The sequence below is a fragment of the Talpa occidentalis genome, unplaced genomic scaffold (assembly GCF_014898055.3).
Source record: "Talpa occidentalis isolate TD23 unplaced genomic scaffold, MPIMG_talOcc4v2.1 talOcc4.5, whole genome shotgun sequence".
Classification (NCBI taxonomy): Eukaryota; Metazoa; Chordata; class Mammalia; order Eulipotyphla; family Talpidae; genus Talpa; species Talpa occidentalis.
Genome location: NW_023604861.1, coordinates 73,437,759 through 73,449,236, shown reverse-complemented (window position 1 = coordinate 73,449,236; position 11,478 = coordinate 73,437,759).

The following is an 11,478-nucleotide window of genomic DNA, read 5'->3' as shown; positions in this document are numbered from 1 at the left end:
TGTTATGAGTCAATAGTCAGGAGTGTCTCCATCTGAATGTAAGCAGGAAAGCAAATTTGTTGACCTCGTTAGGAGAGGCTGGGTGCATGGGTAGAAGATTTTCTTGCCATGTTCTTTAAAGTATAATTTCATTCTGTGGGTAACCTAGAGCTATTAAAAACCCACAAATTCAGGAATTTCAGGATCACAGAAGAGTCTTAGAATTGTGATTTAGGTAGTGATAATTCTATAGTTGGTCTCACAGGAGTTCATGTTAGGGATTTTCTTTCTCAAAGACCAGTGATAATGAAATTTTTCTTGATAAAAAAAGTTGTCATGCTCTTTGAGTTGTTATTTTTTTTTATCTCTGAGGATCCCCTTTCAATTTTAAATATGGTTTAAGACATCTTCCTCCCTTTCCAAGTTCGGCTGTTGGACTGCTCTTGTCCCAAGCACAAAACCTTGACAGCACTGACCTTGGAAGACATTAATGCACTTAACTACCCTGAGCATGGTCCAGAGGAGACATTCTTCTGCATCCTGTATCCCTTTCTGGAACTTGTGCCCACACGACCGCCAGGTGGCTTGTGTTTTCCCCTTTCCCTACTTTTGTCTTAATCTGACCATTTTCTATGAACTACTTCCCCCAACAACAACAAAAATTCTTTGGAATTGAAAAGTAACCTACTTACAGCTCACCCGCTCATGTTCCCCACTATAACCTTTTATACTCATTACGACTCTAATCCATTGATTCCTCCACTTTCTTTCTGTCACTTCCATATGCCATGTAGACAGCTTGTTATATTCACAAGCTTATAAATACCCTTTCCCCTTCCCTTCCTTCCCACCTGGTAGGAAAACACACACTCTAGATGAACTGAGCAACCTATCATCTTTATGTCTGCAATTAGACAGTAAAACATTTCTGGCAGGAAATAAAAGGAAAGGAGGGAAGGGAGCGAGAAAGGAAAGGAGGAAGAGAAAAAGACGGGGAGGAAATAATCACATGACCAGGTATGATATCTCCATTGTAACTTGAACTTCACGACCCTCCGCCAGACTCTCAACATTGCCTGCTTATCTCCAATAAGCTTGCCATGCCTCCCTCGTGGCCCGTGCATCCTCTTCTTGCCTCTTCCTCGTTCACCTCTGCCTCCCACCTCTGCCTGCACTTCAGGATACACAGATGAATGCCTTTCCTCTAACTTCATTTAAACATAATTTCATTTATTTTGATGCAAGCTGTAAATGCGAATTGTTGAAAATGCTAAAGGTACCATTCTACCTCAGCTCTCCACACTCCTAGTTTTCCTTTCCATGGACAAGGATTTTCTCAGTGTGTATGCCTCCAGAAAAGCAAGTACACAGAAAATCAAATATATATGTGTATATTATCTCCCCGTTCTTTTTTACATATATGGTATAACTTTGCATTTTTTAAAAAAGCCATATCGGTTTATATGGAGGATTTGATTCTCTTTATAATATTATACTATTCCACTGTATAAACAAACCGTAATTTATTTAACCAATCTACTATTGATGGGAAGTTACGTTATTTTCAGTATTTTGTTATTATAAATTTTGCTACAATGAATACCCTTTTATCTAAATCTTTTGCATATGTGTTGGTATATTTGTAAGAGATATTATGGGTGGGTCCAAAGGTATGTCATTTTCAATTTTGACAGATACTGTTGGATTGCTCACCAGTTTGTGCTCCCTCCATCAGTATATAAGAATGCCAGTATCTTCCTGCCAGTGTCTTCCAGTATCATGGCATGGTATCCATCTCTTTTTATCTCTGCCTATCTTGTAAATAGGAAAGGTCTCTCATTGCAATTATAATATATATTTCCACAGAGACTACTGATGGCATTGGTGAAGACCTTCTCTAATTTTAACTCTATCATAACCATAAACATTTCTGATTCTACTCTTGTCCTTTTCAACTCCCACCTGTGGCATGGAAAAATGTGTACCCCCCTCAGTCCATTAAAGACTGTATCCACTATATAATGTTCTAGATCTGAGTCATTTTTTCTTCCCACACAGTGATCTTCATTGATATACTTTTCTTTCTGATGTATCGTCAGTTTTCCTGTCTATATTGGATTCTCTCCAAGGATTGTTCCTAACCAGATTATATCTTCCCTTGACTGCAACACCTTACTCCAGCTACTTCCCTATTCTACTTCACAGCTGAGGTGCACAGAAATTTGTGTAAATGCCGCTTCCTCTGCTTGGTTACCTCACAACCCTTCTTTGGTAATACACACTGGTCTTTCTTCCCCTCTGCTTCTGACAGACTTGCTGAAATCACCAGTGTCCTCCATGTTGTTTTATTTAATGTTGCTTATTCAGCTCTCATTTTTCTTGATCTCTTTTTAGTAACTTTCGTCAAAGTAAATTCTCTCTTCTGAAATTTTCTTTTCTTTTGGTGCTCATGACACCGCACTCTCTCCCTTCTAAGCTGCTGATCACCCCTCTTGGTCTCCTCTGCTTTTCCTTCTTTCTTAATGTCCTAATAGTTGTTTTTTAAGTTTAAGATGTTCAGAACTGAAATATCCCTCCTCTTCACACCCAAATATTCCCTTTCTCTAGTATTTCCATCTTTGTATGTGGCACCTCCAGCCACGATTGTACCTGCCATCAATTTAAGCATTGTCCTGAAAATCTCTCAGCTCCAGTCCCAATTGAATATATAGCCATTTCTATTCTGTTTATCTCCAACACATATCTTAATTCCACCATGTTTTCCCATTTCTAATGACCCTATCTTTATCAATGCCTCAACATCTTATCACCAAGACTTCTAATGTCCCTTTTTCACTCTTATCCATGCGACAGTCTCTATAGTCCTCAGAGCAACCAAAGTTTCTGATAATACCTACTAGATAATGCTGCTTCTCTTTTTAAAACTTTTCATAGATTTTTGCATCACACTGACAATTAAAGCCCCAAATCTCCATCATGGCAGAGACTATTAGTGACCTTCCTGTTGTCCAGGTTTCCCCCTTTCTGAATAATAGAATCTGCCTGGTTACAAGACTACATTTCCCTCCCACTCTTGGAAACAGGTATGTGGTTATGAAACAGTCTGGCCAAACATATAAAAGTGACGTTTTGCCTGGGAGTTCTGGCAAGGATCTTTTAAGGAAGCTGAATTAGGGCACCCCTTTGGCCTGCCCTCCATGTTTTCTTTCTATTGGCTGGAATGTAAATGAGATAGCTGGATCTCCATCGCCCTTCTTGAACCATGATGAGATCTGTCAAATGGGAATCACAAGCTAGATGACTGTAAGATACAAGGAATCCTGCTCCTGAAGGCCATGGGCTGTGATACTACGCTAGGGTGCCTAGCTCTGAATTTCTTTGATGCGTGAGAGAAATAAACTTCAGTTTTCTGAATGACACTGTTATTTTGCTTTCTGGCTATATGCAGCTGATGTTAATGTTGACTGATACATACAGTCCATGAGGCCCTGCATGATAATCTGGCTTCAGCTCTCCTCTTCACCTTGTCTTGCATGCCTGTCCCCTTTGATCACTATTTACTCCCCGCACTGGTCTGCTGTCAATTTCTTAAACCCCTTCCCACCTTGGAGGCTTCCCTCTTGGAATGCTCTTCCTCCTTTGCCTGGCTAACTCCAGTCATTTTCAAGTCTGAGCTTAAATGTCATTACTAAATAATCTTGCCCATTTCTCTCATAGCACTCTGGTTTTTCCTTCATGATACTGATGACAATTTGAAATGATGTAATTATTTGTGAGTTTTTTTTTAAAGCCTGTCTCCTTACCAATGGCAAAAAAAAAAAAAAAAAAAAATTGTGTATTTGCTTAGTACTTATACCCAGTTACTTAATTCTAGGCCAAACATGTGTTCAGAAAGTAATCAAATGCATGGCAAAACCTACAGAGTATGGGTTAGAGAGTGGAATCAGGAATCTAAGTCTGGGTTTGACTCCTAGCTCTTATTAACTGTGTGACTTAACCAACTTACTAAACCTCTTTGAGTCTCATTTTACTGATCTTTAAATGAGGCAAATAGTAGGACATTCCTGAGGGGATTGTGGTAAAGATGACGTGATCAAGTGCAACTAAAGAATTCAACATGGTGCTCTCCACAGAGGACTTGCTCAGTATCCACCAGCTATTATAAATGAAGAAATCAATGAAAACTACCAACGTCATTTTTGGTAGCACATTACCTGACCCAAGAAGAAGACTAGTGTTTTCATGGCTGAGATTACAGTGCTCAGCCTCGGGAGGGTGGCAATATTGTATGTCACCGACATTTTGAATGTCCAGCTTGACATTTTTGTAGGGGTAACACAAAATGGGGTCTGCTCCCACACAACCTTCCTTTGGGATTTGACAGTTTTCTGGTTTCTATAGTACTTTAACTCACCCTTCTGGTCCCTTCCCCAAGGTGATGAAACTGTTGCTCTATAAGCCCATGTTTTTGGTTTTTTTTTCCTGATTTTCAAACTTTATTTTATTTTATTATTTTTTTATTTTATATATTTTTTACATAAGTCTTCATTTTTGTACAATGTGCGCTTTCTCTCCTCGGTTATAGTCCCAGTGAAATGCCCACCACTCACTCACCTGTGTACCGTCACCATAGTCCTTTGTGCTCTTCCCACCCCTGTTCTGATCCTTCTCCCCTCTTCCCTGCTGAAGAATGTCTCTGGTTAGAAAAAGAAAAAATACTGGAAGGTCTCACTTTTAGGAGGAATGTAGAAGATCCAAAATAAGGGATCAGAAAAATAAATAATAATAATTAAATAAATAAATAGTAATTATAGTAATGTCAGGCCATGTTTTATCTGTACCTCTGGTGCCAGACTTCTATGCAGAGCCATTTTTTATGTACCTACCCTCTCCTGACTCCTCCCCTGACTAATGAGCAAAAAATCCTTTTAGATGGGAGATTTTAGTCTTTATTATCAAAGGAGGGCGACAACCAAAACACCGAGAAGTGAAGAATGTGGGAAGGGAGGGGGCGGTTGGCTTCCTGTGTGTAAAACAGTCCTTACCCAATTACTTCAAACCTTTGCAAGACTTGGAGAAACCACCTCAGAGTTTGTTTTGGTTCTATTAGGGAAACTCCAAAGCCACAGTTTTGGAAAGGCTTCAAACATTCCCCAGATGAGCTGTCTTTCCATTTAGAAGATACTCCAAAGTCCTGTATTTAGTAAGAGTGGAGCAGGACACACTCTCTCTCTCTCTCTCTCTCTCTCTCTCTCTCACACACACACACACACACACACACACACACTCACACTCACAAAACCACCCACTCTGGATTCACTGTAATCCTGGCTTGAACATTCAAGAGAATACTTGAATAATACTTACCTACCTCACTGGGGTGTTGTTAACGATTAATTAGTTAATGTTTGTAAAGCACTTTGCAGATGTAAAGTGCTTGTATAAGTGCTAAGTATTATTATTATTAAGCAGAAGTTCTATGGTTTGGCTGAAAATATATATTTTTTGCAATCACCATTTAATTGTAAATAAAACAAGTTTATTTTCAAGGAGATTTTCCTTTTAGGGTCACCTGCTGGTTATTATCATTTATGCTATTCTCTTATTTTCAGTTGGGTTACAAATAAAGCTGCCTCCTTCTGTAATCTTCTATCTTTGAAGATAATTTCAAGAATATCCCAGGAAAATAAATCCCCAAGGACACTGCTCATTTCCTTAGGAGAAAGGCTGAGTATGTATTTCTTTAGCAAGGACTCTATACCCACCCCAGCATCCAACACTGCCTCTGTAGAGTTTCCATCTGATTTAGTTCTAAATTGAAAAAAAAAAAAGTTGCATACAGAACAATGTCCTATCAAATAGGTCAGTAGAATAAGTGTACTAGATTTGATGACAAAAATAGGATTGGAAGTATTTTGGCTCTTACTTCTTCCCTCTTCTGTCTTCAGTCTGTCTTTGTTCTTTGGCAGAATGTGAAGAAGGTGGGGAGGCAGGAGACCAAGGAGGGAGCGAGTGGCTTCTATGGTATAGCAGTGCACACACTGTCCAGAGGAAAAGCGGCCTAATGAAGTAGTAAACTGTCTAAGTCCATAGCAACCTGCAAGTAAAGTTCTTTCTTCTTGCGCCTTAGGCAATTCCATGGGAGTCACGCTGGATCTTTAATGAACTTACTAGACTATAAATCAACAAGGGATATGACACTGGGGAAAGGGATGAAACAGAAGAAAATCAGACAATGAAGGCTGTTGCTGTTCTCTTACTGAAAAAGCATACTGTATTTGTCATGGGCCATATTCTTTGGCATATTTGTGTGAGTGCGTTATTTTCAAGCTAGTTGGACAGTGACTACTTTTAGCAGCGCCTTAAATTGTCCAGTGTTGGATAAGTATCATGCAAGGGATACATCCTTAATGTGTAATTCTAGGGTAGGTAGGAACAATCAAGCTGAATTACTGACACTGTAAGGAAATGAAAAGTCAAACTGCTGACCATGGGTATTTTATATTATTTAATTAAATGTAGATAATGGTGTAGGAGTGAGCCACAAATCAGATAAAAATGGCAACATTTTCTCATATTTAACACATATTTGACTTGTGGTTGTGTGACAATTTACCAGAACAGGTCTATGATGTCTCCAAATAGAAAATCAGGAGTGTGATTAAAAAATACTGTAGGGGAGAAGCAATATTAACTCCAACCCTGAGCAGAGCTATTCACAGCCACAGTTCCCTATCACTGTTATTCTTGTTTAATGAGAGTCTCCTCGATTTCTTTCTTTATCTTGAAATAAAAAGGGAAAGAAAATGAATGGATTATAAAATAAAGAAAATAAAGAAAATGAATGGATTACAAATGCTAGGCGTCAGATTTCCTATATAGTTATTCATCTAAGTGGAGTTTCATTAAATGACCAACAGTCATCAGTCATTCAAAGATTTCCCTCAGGGCCAAACTGCTAGTTCCTTGGACTCTGGTCCTCAGATGAGCAGTCTCGGGGAACATCTGTATACTCCTCCTCAGCTTCATAAGAGTGACTCCTCAGCCATGCAGAGAGCATGCTCAGTGAATCCCATATCACGAGCACCCCTCCAGGCAGGTTGGGTAGAGTCAGAGGCCCACCTTGAACCCTGAGACAATGCCGCAGCCAAAAGTCCAAAGACTTTGGTTCATCCTGCAGGTTCCACCTGACTTTCAGACAAAATGAGGAAGATTTTGGTGCATTTTCTGCTTTATGATCTTTAATTATTTGATGATTTGGTCAACTCACCCACTTTTGTTTAGAAATATTCACCAAAAATGTCTCACTGTATCTTTGTTCTTTTGTCAGAGGGTGAGAGCAAAGGATTTAAGTGTGTTTTAGGACAAATTATTGATACTTATTGGATATTTCAGTTCCTTTTACTAGTTTGGATCTCTTTCCATTTTAGGATCTGATCTAATGTTGTCAATGTTCACAGTTCCCTTAGCCCTCCAGCAGAAGACATCTCCTACATTTTACTTTAAAAGTTTGTATTTCTTACCATTTGTTGCCCAAAATCAAGAGACTTGTTTTCATGATATTTTACTTAAGAGTTCTCCTCAGAATTGAGACAAAGAGCTTGGTATTTTATCAATAGAGAAGGACCTTAATTTATAGGAGAGGAATAGAGTCTGATGGTTCCTTGTAAAAACTAACTCATGTTTCTGTGTCCCAAGCAAGTCTGAACAGAGAGCTGTCCATGAAGGGTGCTGGTCAGGGAAGGAGGACCTATGGCCAAGCCAATGGGTGGACTGACTGTCTGAGTTTGCAGGCCAGGCCAGGTGGGACTCCAGAGGATTTGGGAAATGGTGTTGTCAAGTCCAAGGATCCATGTGAGAATCAAGATCATGTTAGCACTGGGTAGGAGACATTGTTCAAGAGTTTGGGACTCAGATAATTTGGAGTGTATATTCGCCTAAAATACTGCCCAGTGGACATTACAAGATTGGTTATGGCAGCTTACAGGATTTTCATAAGAGGGTTGAGGTAGAGGGAGGTTCAAATTAAGTCAAATGAGTAAGGCTGTAGCGTATCTTGTGCCTTCCAAATATAAACTTAGTCCAAAGATAAAGAACAGGCCAGAATGACTTTTAAAAATATGCATAATCTAACATTTAGCATCATTAAAACTGGTTAGCATTTCACAATTGATGGAATCTGATATTTAATTAAATATGATCTAGCATAAAAAGCATGAAGATTCTAGAAAGAGATGAATCTCTGGCTATAAACAATTGTCAATAAATTTGAGGGACAGAGATTTACCTTCTGTTGCTTATTAATTGGGGATATTGTGAACATATCCTTCTGCCTGTCACTTTGACTTTTTCAAATGAAACTTCTGGAATATCTTACTCAGATGCTAGATCTCTGCTTCCTTTTTCCTAAAGTAGTTACACATTCTTCCTTTTTTGGATTTTTACTATATTATCTTATCCTAAGAGAAAGTGGGGCTGGTAAGAGATCAGGTTAGATATTAGCCTCTCAAAGAGGCCTTCCAAGATCACCCAACAAATAAACATCTCCCTTTCACTTTCTATCATATCACCCTATTTTATTTTCATCATGGCACTTACTCTTTTCTTATAGTTTCTAATTAATTCATTGATTAACTTTGTTGATGATCCATCTTCTCTATTAGAATGTAAGCTCAGGAAGTACTGTATTTTAGGGTATTCTGTAGGTCCTTGTAAATTTCTCATATCAAAAACTTTGAGAATCATGTGACTCTAGGTCATTAAGACAGCAACTCCTAAAATATAGCCTGAGATTTTTCAGAATCTTAAATTAAAGCCTCCACATCTCCCTGTCTGGGCTTATGCCTGCTGATCCAGCTTCAAGTCAGCCAGCACGTATTATTCACTCTAAAATTAAAAAGCCAGAAAACAACCTCTCTTCTTGAAAACAGACATTCATTAAAGTTTTGGCCTTTTTATGTTGGCTGTGGTCTTAGTGATCCAAATTTATATGTTTATAAAATCTCTTACCTTTAAAAAATAGATTTATCATTACTTTTTCACTGGTAGTTATCATTACTAAGGTTATCACTTCAGTACATTTAAACCAACTGAAGATATATCAAAAGAAATTAACCTACCTCCACATACAAAGAGCTCTGTAAATAGCTCACTATTGCCTCGAGATGGAGATCATGCCTAGGAGAAATTGTGAAAATGGACGTGAGCCATGGAACTAACTTTCAGCTTGACCTACATTAATCCCTTGAATGAGCATCATTCTCAGAATGAAATTAACCTCTTTGATTTTAGCAGATTAACTCTCATTATGTCCTTATTCCAAATTAAAAGCAAAAATATAAACAATACCTGTTAACATTTTGAGTTTGTGTGATGGAACATCATCTAGGAATCATTAAAGGATGTCTCTTGCTACATTTAAAAGCAATTGGAAAGGCAGCTATATAGAAGGAGAATAGCCCTGACTTGATCATGTTAGGCCACCTTGACCTGGCAGGGGTCCTTGGTATGCTGGGTGAAAATAATCTAGGGAGTCATCATCCATTGTCATCATTGTTAGTTTGATGGGTCAAGGATGAGGCTTGCTATTCATATATGGATAAGTAGTAAGAGCTTACCATTCCTTCATTCTGAACCTCTTGTCCTTCCTTATTCTATAAGACAAGAGAGCTTGCCTAACCTATAATATCTCAGGGTTCATTGCTCACCAGCCATTCATTGAACATCTACTATGTGGCACACACTGGGCTGGATTTAGGGAATAGTAAAGGGAGATCCTGATCTTTCCTTCCAAACTGCTCAGGCATATCTCTGGCTTTCCTTACAATAATGGTGGAGTGTAAATGACAGGTGTGTCTGAGTCACAAGTGAAAAGACAGTTATCATATACTTCAGACATGTCTTATTTTCAGGCTATAGAAAAGCAAGTAGACCCCAATTACCAAATGATTGGCTGAAATTTCCCTTTTGATGTAAATATTTTCATCCTGAATGAACCTGGCCACTGGGGTTGGGTCATCCCTTGGGTACTTTTTGATTTACTTAGATCTGTAACTTTACAGTGTATGTGTCATTGTCTCTCATTTTGCCTATGAGGAACCTGAGGTTTAGTGAGATTGTATTAGATTCCTGTGGTTACTGTAGCCAATTATCACAAACTGGGAGGGTTAAAACAACAGAAACCTATTCTCTCATAGTTTTAGGGGTGAAAAATCCAAAATCAACATGTTGGTAGGGCTGTGATCCCCTGGAGGCTCGAGGGGAGAATCCACCCTCTTCCTCTGTCAGCTTCTGCGGCTGTTGGAATTCTTTACCGGTGTCTGCATCCTTCAATCGTTCCCTCTGAGGTAACGTTGTCTGTCCTTTTCCTAGGTATGTCTTCGCCTGTGTGTGTGTCTGTCTTATCTAGATAAATGTGATTGTACTTAGGGCTCCCTGGATCATGTAGGATTTTCTCCTTATCTCAAGATCATTAACTGATTCACATCTGCAAAGACCCTTTTTACAAATAAGATGACGTTCACAGGGATATCTTCTGGGGAGCCACTTTCCAGCTTGTCACAGAGTTTAAACCCTTGTACAGAGTTATCCAACTGGCAGGAATAGAGTTTAAAGGTGCCCAGATCTGACTTTAGAGTTCCCTCTTTTAAACCTCCATACCGACTTTCTGGAATATATGTGGTCATTCGAATGATGATGAGGTTTTCTATGCAATTAGAAATCTAGTACGAAGAACTATAATGTAGGGTTTGCTGACAGAAGTGTTTTACTACTATCTTCCTCCTAATTTATTGAACATGATCAACCAGTATTTACAGAGTTCCTGGAATGTCCCAGACTCTGTGCTGGCATGAAAACTCAGTGTTGAACAAAAACAATGACCACTCCTATCCCTCCAAGCTTAAGTAACATAAATGACGTGTAATCACACACTGAGAAGGAACTGGGAGACATAGAGTCAGCCAAGCTGACCCAGACTGGATGTGGAGTTTTTTCCCAAGGAAGTGATATTTGAGTCGAGATTTGAAAACTGAGTTGGTGTTAGCTAGGTGAAGTAAGAAAGCTGCAGGGGAAAACATTTCAGAGTGGGAATGGCATCTGCCAAGGTCCTGTGGCAGGAGAGATCATCAGCTTCTTAGGAACTGAACTAAGGATGGAGCTCTGAGTGATGTGGCTTTGTTAATATGATCATTTGTTTCTAGGTTTTTTTGCAAATGCTGGTGGGCATAGAGGAACACTATGAATTCTCTATTTGTTAAACTCTTTAATGACAGGGAAATTGTTTTATTTATTTCTGGATGCTCTATCTCAGCAAGGTGTCTGGCACAAAGTATATGCTCAGTGCTATGTTTGTTGATGGGCAATGAATGGATGCCTGAACAGGTTAGTCTTGGCCTTACATATGACAGGTATTTGACAAAGCAGGGGACAGACATAGTCTTGTCACCTAGAGGGTCACGGTAGAGCCAGGAATACTCTGACCATTTGTCACACTACACA